This window comes from Pseudophryne corroboree, chromosome 4 (genome assembly GCF_028390025.1).
Source record: "Pseudophryne corroboree isolate aPseCor3 chromosome 4, aPseCor3.hap2, whole genome shotgun sequence".
NCBI classification, from domain to species: domain Eukaryota; kingdom Metazoa; phylum Chordata; class Amphibia; order Anura; family Myobatrachidae; genus Pseudophryne; species Pseudophryne corroboree.
This window is the reverse complement of record NC_086447.1, coordinates 179,329,400-179,342,794: the sequence shown is the minus strand read 5'-3', so window position 1 is coordinate 179,342,794 and position 13,395 is coordinate 179,329,400.

Genomic DNA, 13,395 nt, shown 5'->3' with positions numbered 1-13,395 from the left:
ATCCATTTCCTGCTGTGGATTGTTCGAAGAGAGAAGTTCCTCCAAAAGTAGATGCACATGTTCTGCGACTCGTGCATAAATCTGCTTTACCACTGTCATCTACCTCATTGAATGATGTCACAGACAGAAGGGTAGAGAGCCTGTTGAAAAATATTTTTTCTCTAGTAGGAGCAGTGGTAAGACCTGCTATGGCTTCGGCCTGGGTAGCAAAGGCAATGGGCGAATGGAACTAGAGAATGACATCCCTTCTCCTACTAGGGAGCAAGAGGATCGTTTTTGCCGTTTAAGACAATCTGCCCAGTATTTGGAAGAACAACAAACTAATACCCTCCTGGGCTATAAATGTTATAATATGGCTCAGAGTTCAATGAAAAACAAATAAATAAATTATTATATTATGTATATTTTTTATTATTTAATAATATATATGTAGAATACACTTCAGACCGGCCAAATAAAAATCATTTACAAATATCTTGCCTGACTGTAGGAGGTGGATCTTAGATAAACTTCTGTGCACAGAATAGAATAAAAAATATATAAAAATGAAAAATTAATGAAAAATCAGTCCATATATTGGATAAAAAATTACCAGCTAAATTCACACCCGTGTAGTAGGTAGCATATTCATATGTTGTTATGTATTGGGTATCCTCAATACGTTACCACTTGGCAAAGAAGACAATGTTGTGCAAGAAAACAGCTCCACGCTGGAGCCTTACGTGTAGCTTGCACCGATGGTTGTCATACGGGAAAGTTCAATGACATGTGAGACGGTCTCGGGCTGCGGGAACGGCGCTTCGCTGGCGCCTGCTATGCTGATATTTTACCCGACTTTCAGGCTCTGTGAGTTCACGTCTCCAAGTGCCGTATGCAGACACCTCAGTCACGGTTGTGATGTCCCGTTCTCCGTTACCTCCACAGAAAATGCTGCTGAATGGAGGTCTGTTGTGGGGGTGTAATTGAGCTGGTATCCGGGTCCAAAGATCTGCTTCTAGTTTTTTGCAGTATTTGGAAGAAGCAGCAATTGATGTAGGTACAGTTGCTTCTAAAGCTTCAGCCTTGGCAGGAGTCGCTCGCAGAGCAGTTTGGCTACGTACCTGGAAGGCAGATGCGGAATCCAAGAAAGAATTGAAAGCATTGCCTTTTGTCGGTAATATATTATTTGGAAAACCTTTATCGGATATCCTAGAATCAGAGGCTGAATCGAAAAAGGTCAGATTTCCGGCTGCTTATAACCCTAAGTCCAAGGGTTTAAAATTTCGATCATTTCGTTGGCAAAGCAAAACGAAAGCTAAAGAGGAGCCTAAGCAACCCCAGTTTAAATCCAGGGGTAGGAAGCAGTGGGCTAGCAAAAAGCCAGCTTCCAAACCTGAACAGAAACTGTCAGCCTGAAGAGACGGGCCTCCGCCTGGAGTATTCCAGGGTTGGGGGCCGACTCCTTCTTTTTGTACACATATGGCAACAGTCAACAGCAGATGCTTGGATGCAGAAGGTAGTATCTCAGGGGTATGGGTTCCCATTCAGGAGGCAGCCTCCTCAAAGATTTTTTTGCACCAGCCTGTCTCGTATAGAGTCGAAGGCCAATGCCCTGCAAGAAGCAGTCCAAAAACTACTGCAGTCAGGTGTGATTGTCCCAGTACCTCCATCACAAAGGGGACAGGGGTTTTACTCCAATCTATTTCTAATCCAGAAGCCAAATGGGTCATATCGACCAATTCTAAATCTGAAAATGCTGAACAGATGCATATGGATCCCGAAGTTCCACATGGAGACGTTACGCTCTATAATGTTGGCTATGGAACCGGGAGATTACATGGTATCTCTGGATGTACGGGATGCTTACCTGCATGTGCCTATAGCACTGTCGCATCAGTGTTACCTCAGGTTTGCCATCCTCCAGGAACATTTCCAGTTCCAAGCTCTGCCTTTCGGGCTAGCTACAGCACCCAGGATGTTTACCAAGATCATGGTGGATATTGCAGCTTGTCTTCGCAAACAGGGCATAAGAATATTCCCATACCTAGACGACCTGTTAATCTTAGCACAGTCGCAAGATTTACTGTTGAGCCATCTTCAACAGACGATAGTTTGTTTACAGAGACACGGGTGGCTCATAAATTGGGAAAAGTCGTCCCTGAATCCGTCACAGCGGATGGTTCATTTGGGAGCCATATTGGATTTAAATCTACAGAAGGTTCTTTTACCAGAGAAAAAGATAGTCAAGGTGCAGGTCATGGCTCAGGAAGCGTTGCAAGCCCAGACAATGTCAGTCCATGCAGCAATGCGACTGTTGGGTCTGATGGTATCAACCTTCGACATGGTGCAATATGCGCAATTCCACTCCAGACCGTTGCAGCACCTTATTCTGACCAAATGGAACGGAAATCATCAGATGATAAAGATTCCAGTAAACGTAAAAAGGTCTCTAGCGTGGTGGCTACAGACAGACCATTTAAACAAGGGGAGACCCTTTTGGATAAAAGAGTGGCAAGTCCTGACAACAGATGCCAGCCTGCAGGGCTGGGGGGCGGTACTCGGAAGCCTATGGTTCCAAGGAAAATGGACCGCAAGGGAAAGTCGCCTGCCAATAAATCTGTTAGAAATAAGAGCCATTTACTTGGCTCTGGTTCAGGCAAAGGACAATCTACAAGGAAGACCAGTCCAGATCCGCTCAGACAATGCGACGGCAGTAGCATACCTCAATCATCAAGGAGGAACTCGCAGCAAGAGATTGATGGAGGAAGTAACTCCCATTCTAAAATGGGCAGAACTCCATCTCCCGGCATTGTCAGCAGTTTTTGTCCCGGGTGTACTAAACTGGGAAGCGGACTTTCTCAGCCGGCACACCATTCAGGAAACCGAATGGGCACTACACCCAGAAGTATTTCAGACACTGGTGAACAGATGGGGTCTAACGGAGATAGACCTTATGGCGTCTCGTCTGAACAACAAAGTTCCAAGGTATGGATCGAGAACAAGGGACCCAGGAGCGGTCCTTGTAGACGCATTATCAGTAGAATGGAGGTTTCAGCTGGCGTATCTGTTCCCGCCAATATCTCTGTTACCCAGAGTAGTGAGAAAGATAAAACAGGCAAAAGGAGCAATCATTCTAATAGCTCCAGCTTGGCCAAGAAGGCATTGGTACACAGATCTGTTGAGAATGTCCATGGAAGCACCGATACTGCTCCCTCAACGTCCAGATTTGCTAATGCAGGGTCCTTGTTGTCACAGTCATCTGGATCGCCTGTCTTTGATGGCGTGGCTGTTGAAACCTCTATCTTAGAGGCTAAAGGTTTTTCGTAGCAAGTAATCCAAACTATGCTTAGAGCAAGAAAGCCGCCTTCGGCCCGTGTGTATCATAGAATATGGCAAGCCTATATTCATTGGTGTACTGGAAAAAATTTCAATCCGAGATCTTTTAAAGTAGCTAGGATTTTGGATTTCCTTCAGGCAGGATTGGATAAAGGGTCGAAAGTTGCTTCCTTGAGGGTTCAAGTTTCAGCGTTAACTGTATGGTTTCAGCAGAAGATTGCTGATTTACAGGATGTACGTACATTTTTTCAAGGAGTAGTACATATTCAACCTCCGTTTGTTCCTCCTGCAGCTCCCTTGGATTTGAATTTAGTTCTTAAATTTCTCCAGGGTCCTCTGTTTGAACCATTTGAGAGAGCAGATCTTAAGTGGTTAATGGTTAAAGTTCTTTTTTTACTGGCAATGGCATCAGCCAGAAGAGTGTCAGATTTAGGAGCATTATCATGTAAGTCTCCTTTCCTAAGTTTTTTTCCAGACAGAGCAGTTCTCAGAACGAGATCTAGCTATCTTCCAAAGGTGGTATCAAAGTTTCACCTGAAGGAAGAGATTGTAGTCCCAGCTTTTCAGGTATCGGGACTATCTGCGGGAGAAGCGTCGCTGGACGTGGTCCGGGCTTTAAGAATCTACATAGATCGTACTAGTGCCATCAGGAAAACAGATTCTCTCTTCATCCTCTACGGATTCCATAGAAGAGGATGGCCTGCTAGTAAACAGACGCTGGCGAGATGGCTCCGAATGGTAATATCAGAAGCTTATTCTCATGCAGATCTCCCTATTCCGGCTAATGTCTCTGTGCACTCTACACGTAAGGTAGGTCCTTCTTGGGCAGCACAACAGGGTGCTTCAGCAGAACAGATATGTAGGGCAGCCACATGGTCTTCCATAAACACATTCATTAGACATTATGCCTTGGATACTTTTGCCTCTCATGACGCAGACTTCGGGCGAAAGGTCCTCCTGTGCAATCAGGAGCGTCCCCACCACTAAAATGGCTTTGGGAATCCCAATGTTATCCTGTGGATCCAGCCAGAGAAATATACGTTATGGTAAGAACTTACCGTTGATAACGTGATTTCTCTTATGTCCACAGGTATCCATAGGGATACCACCCTGACGCATCTGATTTGAGGATCTAGACAATCATTAAATCCTCTTCCTTCTTGTATGGAAGGGTGTGCATGTGTGTTCTTATCGCCTAAACAGGTCTCTGCCTGATGTTCCTGCCTAAAATCGCTGTGGAAAGAACTGATCTGACTGAGTCAGTGGGTGGGACTATATAGTGGAGGCCCCAATGCATCCTGGGAGGCCAGAAAGCTCGTGAACGTGTTGGTGCCATTTTCGCTGTCGCTCGACAATATCCCAATGTTATCCTGTGGATACCTGTGGACATAAGAGAAATCACGTTATCAACGGTAAGTTCTTACCATAACGTATATTTCCTGATCGTGCGGTCAACTTGACGCCGCCTATGGGGGAGTGTATTTTAGCATAGCAGGGCTGCGATTGCTTGTGCAGCCCTGCTATGCTTAAAAAGTTTTGTGTAAAACAAGACTAGCCCTGCAGTTACCCTGTGTGATGGATCCAGCAATGAAGGTACCGGATTTGACGTCAGGCATCTACCCTCCAAACGCCTGCGTTCGGATCTTCACGCCCGGAAAACGGTGCGTTAACTCCCCGGAACACCTTCCTCCTGTCAATCTTCTTGCGGTCGCCGCTGCGACCGCTTTCTTCGTACGCGGCGTCGCTGCCCATCAACCGCAGCGTGCGAATGGGTCGGAATGACCCCTTCAGGTGCTAGATTAATGTGCAGAGGTCGAATGGCCAATATGAGCAGGACTAAGGGGGCCACTGCTGCCCAGACCAGCAGTGAGTTTTATTCTGACCTGCCACTCCTCCATTTTGAACAATGTCAGGCAACTAACCCAGTGCTGCGAGTAGGGAGGGTCCTCTCTGCCTGAGGGGACTGTCCCATACCTTTATGGAGGTGGGTTTGCTGTGTGTGTGTGTGTGTGTGTGTGTGTGTGTGTGTGTGTGTGTGTGTGTGTGTGTGTGTGTGTGTGTGTGTGTGTGTGTGTGTGTGTGTGTGTGTGTGTGTGTGTAGCTGCATCAGTCTGACTGATGGAGGAGTCCTGCCGCCTATCCGGGTCAATGATTACTGCCTGTAATTCACAGACAGCTCATGAATTCTTTCTGATTCACAGCTGTCTATGAATTAGAGGCAGCTCACAGATGGTGTAACTGGTACATCTGAGCCAGCCTGACCGCGTGCTGAACTGAGGAAAGTACAAGGGGCAAGAGCTCTCTCACAGACGGAGCAGTGGCCTCTGTGTTCCCACCCCCACCCCTCCCCCCGTTCTATGTTCCGCACAGAACTATGTGCTTGTACGCTTTTCACTCTCCATGACGTCAACCTCTCCTTGTCACCCTGCATCCCTCTGTCTCCTTAACACCCACTGACTCTCCCCATCACCACTCCTAGTCACCCTCTGCCTTTTACCCACAGCCTCTCTACCTCTTTCTGCCACCTACCTCTACCTGACACCCTCTGTCTCTTCTTTTCACCCTCTACCTTTCCTTCTCACCCTGTATTCTTCTGTCTCTCCTTGTCTCCCTTTGCCTCTCCCCATCACCACGTGCTATTTCACCCACTGGTATGTGGTATATTATGAACCAGGAATGGTGTAGGGGGGCCCAAAGAATATTTTTGCACTTGGGATCCAACATTCACAAGTTCTGCCTCTGGTATTTAGGGATATTCAGATGCTCTTAAGTAAGCCACGTCTATGGGCGGGATTCAAATCTTCCAGCTGCCCTCCCGCCCCCCATCTCGCCCTCCGACAGTATTCAAATGTTACTGCCGATGGGTGCGATATCAGCATTTCAGTTCGCCACCCCCTGGGGTGGTGAGCTAAAATACACGAAAAGTGACCCATTTGAACGGCCAAACGGGACTTTTTGCGATCGCGCCCATGACTTTAGTCGAGTTTAGCTGCTTTACGTGGCTAAACCTGTCTCTTATGGGCGCGATCAGCGCGATAACAGGGGCCATAGAATATCGCCCCGCGATCTCCAGTCACTTTAGATGGGAGATCAGGGGCAATAAAGGATTTGAATCCCACCCAATGTGTTAAGTTAAATTTCTCATACGTCCTAGAGGATGCTGGGGATGCTTCAAGAACCATGGGGTATAGACGGGATCTGCAGGAGACATGGCACACTTTAAGACTTTGAATGTGTGTGAACTGGCTCCTCCCTCTATGCCCCTCCTCCAGACTCCAGTTTAGATTCTGTGCCCAGTGAGACTGGTCACACACAGGGGAGCTCTACTGAGTTTCTCTGAAATGACTTTGTTAGGTTTATTATTTTCAGGGAGCACTGCTGGCAACAGTCTCCCTGCATCGTGGGACTGAGGGGAGAGAAGCAGACCTACTTCTGTGAGTTCAAAGGCTCTGGTTCTTAGGCTACTGGACACCATTAGCTCCAGAGGGTCTGATCACTTGGTACGCCTAGCTGCTCGTTCCCGGAGCCGCGCCGTCACCCCCCTTGCAGAGCCAGAAGACAAGTGAGTAGAAGAAGATCAGAAGACTTCAGTGACGGCTTTGAGGTACTGCACAGTGGCCGCGCTATGCTCCCACATACACAGGCACTGTCGGGTGCGGGGGGGGGGGGCGGGGGGCGCCCTGGGCAGCATATAAATCCTCAACATAGACTGGCAATAGACTATATAAGTGCCTGGGCACTATATTTAACCCCCGCCAGTATAAATATTTGTAAGTAATAGCGGGGCTGAAGCGTGCCATTAAGGGGGTGGGGCTTCCCCCTCACAGCTCATTTTAGCGCCATTTTCTCCTCACAGAGATGCTGGTCCTTCCAAAGCACTGCTGTACAGATCAGAGTGGAAAACGAGGGGGGGTACTGTTGTTTGGTGCAATATAAGTTAAAAATAAAGCACACTATATAATGAGCGCTGTGGAAATGAGCTGGTAAACTCCTTCTGTGTTTCCATGACAGAATGTACTGGGGTCTATCCCTTATAGCCAGTGTAATGTCGGCGGGTGTTTGGTACATGTGTGTCGGCATATCTGAGGCTGAGTGCTCTGCCACAAAGGGAATGACTGTCGGCGCTGTCGGCTTCTAATAGTACTTGGTACATGTAAATAAATGTCAACATGTCAGTAGAGGTATATTTTTCCCAAGAGAAAACTATATGGGAGACACATGTGGGGGGTGACCCTGTCGGCACCAACAATATCTGACTGGGTGGATATTGACATGATAATGTGATGCATATCAAAAAGAACTATACCTATATGTATATGTACGTATAGTAAGGTTGTATAGGGCTGTGGCACGATCACAGACGCGATTATATTTATGGAGGGAGTCATTTTCATAGCATAGATTTCTCTCGGACCCCTCAGGATAGCAAAAATTTTATTTTGCCCACTTACTACTCCCTGAGATAGACTCGAATAATATTTCTTATGTCGACCATGTTTCCTGATCAGATCCACAAAATTGGCATTTAGTACCTGTTCATACACATTGGAACGTATTAATGTCACTAGGGACCCTGCTGTTCCTGACAAAAGGATATATGTATACGTATTAGATAGATAGATAGATGTGTGTGTATAGGTGCATTTGAAAATATATGTATAATTATTTATAATGAATGCTGAGGTAAAGTTATTCCTTTTCATGGATAGAATAATGTGAGAGTCACCCCTGTTCTGCACGGGGCCCTGTCACAAAGGATCGTATGCAGGAAGATATGTGATACTCTAATTATGTGTCCGCATGTACGTTGATTATACTAGCATTACATGCGCATGGAGGAGTAGTTGTATGCAGGGTACTCCTGAAGTTGAGTCATGTCTATATCATTGCAGCATACTGCCGTGCGACTACAAGGAATATTGGACTCTTGGGGTTGCGAGCCACTTCCATGGCGGTCTCGACTAGGAGGATGTTGTGGATTCACCAATGGAATGCTGAGGCTGACTCCCGAGAAGTACTGGAGTATCTTCCCTATGAAGGTGAAACCTGGTTTGGGGATGGCTTTGTTAAGTTGATCTCGGCAGATACCACTGGTAAGTCTACCTTCTTGACCTATGTTTCCTCACGACGGTTGGTGACGCATTTTTGGAGGATGCAGTCATTTCGACTGAATGGATACGGTTTTCCCTTTCTTTGCAGGTAGAGGAAGGTGAAAAGGTAAGAGGTCAGCAGCCTTTTCAAGTTCGCAGAAGCAGAAAGCCTCTGTTTCTACCACATCCACCGCAGTTCGCTGGGGCTTGCGGGAGCCCACACCGGTGGAACCACATCTAATACTCTTCAGTCAGTCCTAGAATGGACATGGACCAGTGAGTTTAAGAATAGAGTCCCAAGGGGGACATACTGGAGTTTCCAGAAGATTCCCCTCACTGATTTTTCAAATAGACCTTACCGATTCTACTCTGGACGGGAAGGTAGTATGCGACGCCATACAGGAGTTGGGTCAGGATCAGGTCATTGTCCTGCTGTCCCGGTCACACAAAAAAAAAAAAGCTGTAATTCAAGCTTTTTCGTGCTTCTGAGGCCGGACGGCTCGGTCAGAACAATCCCAAAAATTTCTACTTAAGAAGTTGAACTACAAGATGGAATCTCTCAGGGCAGGGATCGCCAATCTGTAAAAGGAGAAAGAGGGTCTAAGTACGGTTTCTTCCGCATTAGGCTTACCTGGGTTTGCTATTCAGGATTGTCATTGCCAATTCACCAGAGTGATGGCGGTATGATGGTTTTCCTTCAATAGTAAGAGTCATTATTATTCTGTACTGGGATGCTCTCCTGAGTACGGCGAGGTAAAGAAACAAGTAGTGCAAAACGTTTTCTCCCTGACGGTTCTTCAACAAAGTGGTTGGCTCCTGAACTTGCCAGAATCACTGTTGATCCCAACGACGCGGTGGTCGGAGTTGGGAATAATGTTAGATACAGAACTGTTGAGAGTTTGTTTCTTCCAGTGGAAAGAGCTCTGAAGATCCAGATTCGGATCAGATCTGCAACAGTGTCAATACGTCAATACGTTCCGTTGATGAAGAAGATGGTTGCGGCCTACGAGGCCATTCAGTGAGCAGGGTAAATGCCAGAGTGGTTTTAGCGGGACCAGTTGGACATGTGGTCCGGGTCTATCCTGCATATGCCCCGGAAAATAATCCTATCTTCCAGGACCAGAATCTCTCTCCTGTGGTGGCAGCACAGTTCTCGCCTCCTAGAGGGACGAAGGTTCGGGATCCAGGATTGGATCCTGGTGTCCATGGATGCAAGTCTCCGATGATGGGGAGCAGTCTTTCAGGGGGAAGAATTTCCAGGGAAAATGGTCAAGCCAGGATGCTTGTCTGCAATAAACATTCTGGAATTAAGGGCTATTTACTTAACAGCAGTGGCGTACGTAAACCGCCAGGGCGGAATGAAGAGCAGAGCGGCAATGGCAGAGCCACAAAAGTTTTCCGCTGTGCGGAAAGACATGTGAGCGCTCTGTCAGCGGTCTTCATTCCGGGTGTAGACAACTGGGAAGCAGACTTCCTCAGCAGACACGATCTCCATCCAGGAGAGTGGGGCCTTCATCAAGAGGTCTTTGCAGAAGTGACAAGTCGTTGGGGAATTCCTCAAATAAACATGCTGGCGTCTTGCCTCAACAAAAACCTTCAGAGATATTGTTCCAGGTTGAGGGACCCTCAAGCAATAGCGGTGGACGCCCTGGTGACACCGTGGGTGTTTCAGTCGGTCTATGTGTTCCCTCCACTTCCACTCATTCCGAAGGTGAATACAGATCATAAGAAGAACAAAGGTTCAGGTGATCCTCATTGTTCCGGACTGGCCAAGGAGGGCTTGGTATCCAGATCTTCAAGGATTACTCATAGAAGATCCCTGGCCTCTTCCTCTACGAGGGGACCTGTTGCAGCAAGGACCGTGCGTGTATCAAGACTTACCGCGGCTGCGTTTGACGGCATGGCGGTTGAACGCCAAATCCTAGCCCGAAAGTGTATTCCGAGTGAAGTCATTCCCACACTTCTTCAGGCTAGAAAAGAAGTAACGGCAAAGCATTACCACCGTATTTGGAGAAAATATGTGTCTTGGTGTGAATCCAAGAAGGCTCCTACGGAGGACTTTCAGCTGGGGCGTTTGCTCCATTTTTTGCAAGCAGGTGTGGATGTAGGCCTAAAGTTAGGCTCCATTAAAGTACAAATTTCGGCCTTATCAATTTTCTTTCAGAAAGAATTGGCCTCCCTTCCAGAAGTTCAGACCTTCGTGTAAGGCGTACTGCACATCCAACCTCCCTTTGTGCCCCCAGTGGCACCATGGGATCTTAATGTGGTGTTGCAGTTCCTGCAATCTCATTGGTTTAAACCTTTACGTAATGTTGAGTTAAAATTCCTTACTTGAAAAGTAGTCATGTTGTTGGCTTTGGCATCCGCAAGGCTGGTATCTGAATTGGCGGCTTTGTATCACAAAAGTCCCTATTTAATCTTCCATGCTAATAGAGCGGAGTTGAGAACTCGTCAGCAATTTCTGGCAAAAGTGGTTTCATCGTTTCATGTAAACCAGCCTATTGTGGTGCCAGTGGCTACTGATGCCTTGGCGGATTCGAAGTCTCTTTATGTGGTCAGAGCTTTGAAAATCTATGTTGCGGGGGCGTGGCTTGGCTGGAGAAGAGAGCAGACGTGTCTCTGCTGGCCTCCTCTCTCCAGAGTTTTATATTACCGTGTCCTGGGTGCTCACCCCCTATATTCCCACTCTGGGGGCTCCCCTTCCCTCCCTGTAGGCCCCCTTAGCCCTGCTGCGACTGCCGCGGAGCCGGGGAGGAGTTTTCACTGCTCTCGCAGGTTGCGGCCTACACACCTCCGGAAGCCGGGGACTCGCGTACTCCCGGCGCCCGCGATTTGAGCTCCACGGCGGGATCGCGGTGCCGGAAAGCGGCACGGACCCCACACTCGAGCTCCGGATCACCTGGAAGCCTTCCCCTGACCCCCAGGGAGGACATTCCCTCTGTAACCAACTTGCTCTCTGTATTTGCCATACTCTCTCTCTCTCTCTGTTATTGTTACGCTGTTGTATATTGTATATGTGTAGTTATTATGTTTAGATATTGATGTTAGTCTGTAGTGTATAAGATGTTAACTGTATTTTCCCTTTTTACATAACTAAATCTCGTTAGTAAAGGTTTTGGAACCTTAGCAAGGTATTGTGTGTTTATTACATTGCTGAGAGTATTCAGAGCGTCTCAATCGCTCAAGAGGCTTTTATATAATAGAGGTTAATTAGCATTGCATTGTGTTCACATTACAAAACCAAGGTTTACAGTATAGGCTCAGACTTTCATTGTGTTGCATACAAGGTTTACTGTGTGTCATCCTGTGAGCGTCTGCGCCGCTCGTGTTCCTCTTGTGGGCACAGCGTCCGCTACGCTAGTAGCGTAGCATTACGGTACTCGGACCACCTATAGCGTGCTCGATACCCAGCGCAAGCCATGAGCGAACGTGTCGCTCGTGCGTCTTGACCATGGCCTAGCGTCTGCTACGCTAAGTGCGTACCCTTACGGTACCCCGTACGCCCATTACGTACTGAGTCTCTTACCAATATATAGTGAATGTTATAAGATAAACATTTAGCTTTATCAATTGGCGGCTCGTCCGTCCTCCACATATCCGCTCTAGCGAACACAAGCAGACTTTAGCTGTCAGCAAAGGGCGGGAAGGCGTATCCCTTTGTATCCGTGTTGGTGGTGAGGGATACGGTAGTGCTGACTAGATAAGCGTCTGCATCGCTACGCTGTAGGAGTGCTGGTGGAATCCGGAACCGGAAGGTAAGAACAGTACGCTATTGTCTTTTAAAACTGTTTTATTTCTGTTTGATACGCATTGCGTACGCAACACACGCACACACCTGCATTTGTCATTTGTGTAATTTTTACATCTCACTCTCCTGTTTGCCATTTATCATTGATAACGTGCTGAGAAAGATTTGTTGCTATTGGTAGTTAAAAGTAAAATTAATACGTAAGGGAGTAATTTGTAAAACACGCACACGGCTTGCCTAAGATACAAGGAAGTTCTGTGTGGTGCTTGGTAGATGATTACAGTTAAAGATCATTTACATTGATATAAACGTGTTACTTGTGTTACTGTGGACGTGTCTGGCCTGTGTACACGTGTCCCTAACAAAGGGCGGGACAAGCGTACGCGACGCAAGGGCTGACGCACATAGCGTATATTACGCAACGGAGCGTATGGGTACGCCCACGTAATACAAATCACGATAGTATTGTTTTAGTAGGCGATACGGAGGCAACGCGATAATAGCGCAAGTCAATCTCAGTGTCCTAAATTTTAGCGTAAATAATCCTTCTCTAGTTGTAACTCCTTTCGGGACTAGACTGTGATACTGAATGAAAGGGATTTCTGCGCAGAAACGAAAGTAAAGAGTATATGAGGTGAAAGAGTGTGTATACATATATATATAAGTTTCTCATTTTTGGGTGGAATCACAGGAAATCGAGTTCTCGTGAGGTACATACGTGAAAGTGACATCACGGTGGCTTCGGAGGCATCCCTTGTTAACATATTAAAATAAGAGCTTTAGAGATAACGGACCAGGAGGTCCAGAGACAGACCAGGAGGTCTAGGCACAGCGGACTAGGAAGTCCGCTACAGATAGAGTCAAGAAGCACAACACCAGGAGGGTTGGTGCAATACCCATATAGGCCATTAAGCTCTGGTTGAAGGAATTCGCAGCCGCAATTTTCGATTCCACTGGTCGTTCCGCACATAAGATTAGTTGCTTATGTGCAGAACGATTGTACCGCATGTAATTGTGTGCATTAGTTAGTAACTTGACCCAGTACCATTTGCAAACGCTATTTGTACATTCTAACGTGATTTGTGTAATTTTTTTTATTTTAAGGGAGGTTCGCTGGTCACTCAGGAATTCTCCAGCAACTGATGTTTACTGGGAAGGGTTAAGTGCTCTTCGGATCACACCCACATGTTCCAGTAAATAGAGGTTCAGGTCGCAGGGGCCCTAGGTTGAGTACGCCAGCGC